Genomic DNA, 861 nt, shown 5'->3' on the forward strand with positions numbered 1-861 from the left:
GTGGTGCCCGGCGCCGGGGGGGCCGGTTCTTGGTCTTCATGGCTCTGGACCGGGTGTCCCTGTCGCCGGCGGCGGGGAGGTCGGGCTCTGGGAACTGAATCCAGAACACAGGACACTCTGCGGTCACTTGGTGTGGCCAGGGGACACACCGGGTGGCTGTCCCCGGCAGCCTCCTCGCCGATGACCACAGCACCAGGAGCCAGGGGCTGTGGCCATTTGGGGCTCGGCAGCCCAAGGTCCTTCCTTCTGTTCACACACTGAGCCCTGGGCTGACCCCACATGTCCCCAGTGCCCCTGCTTGACCTCACACTGGCCCCTGGGACCTAGTCCTGATCTTGTGCCCCTTCCCCCAGGCGACTCACACTGTCCCCCAGAACGTGCCCTGTCCCCAAGGCCCTCCCCGTCCCCTGAAGCCCTCCTGAGCTCAGGGGACCTCTGACACCTGCTGAGACCACCCAGAGATGTGTCCCCAACCCTGCTTGGGGCAGCTGCTCTGCCTGAGGCTGGGCCGCCACCAGTGTGTCCCACGGACAGGCAGTGGTTCCAGCCTCCAGGCTCCCTGTCCTGCCCGGGCTGGCCGTGACACATGCTGGGACAACACGGGGCGAGACCGCCGTGGACGTGGGGCAGCCGTGGGAGGTCGGAGGTGGACAACGGCCCGGCGGCCGCCCCCAGGCCCACCACGTGGAGAACCCCCGCGGGGGCTCCAGACCCCAGACGCCCACCCGGCTCTGCCCAGCCTCCCCGGCCCCGCCCCCCGGGGTCGTCCCGCCCGGACGGACACGCAGCCCTGCCGTTACCTGGGATCCGCGGCCGCAGGCGCCGAGCTGCCCACGGGGGACAAGGACACGTCGCTTTAGC

Source organism: Carlito syrichta, unplaced genomic scaffold (genome assembly GCF_000164805.1).
Source record: "Carlito syrichta isolate Samal-C Ts95f unplaced genomic scaffold, Tarsius_syrichta-2.0.1 Scaffold315497, whole genome shotgun sequence".
Taxonomy (NCBI): Eukaryota; Metazoa; Chordata; class Mammalia; order Primates; family Tarsiidae; genus Carlito; species Carlito syrichta.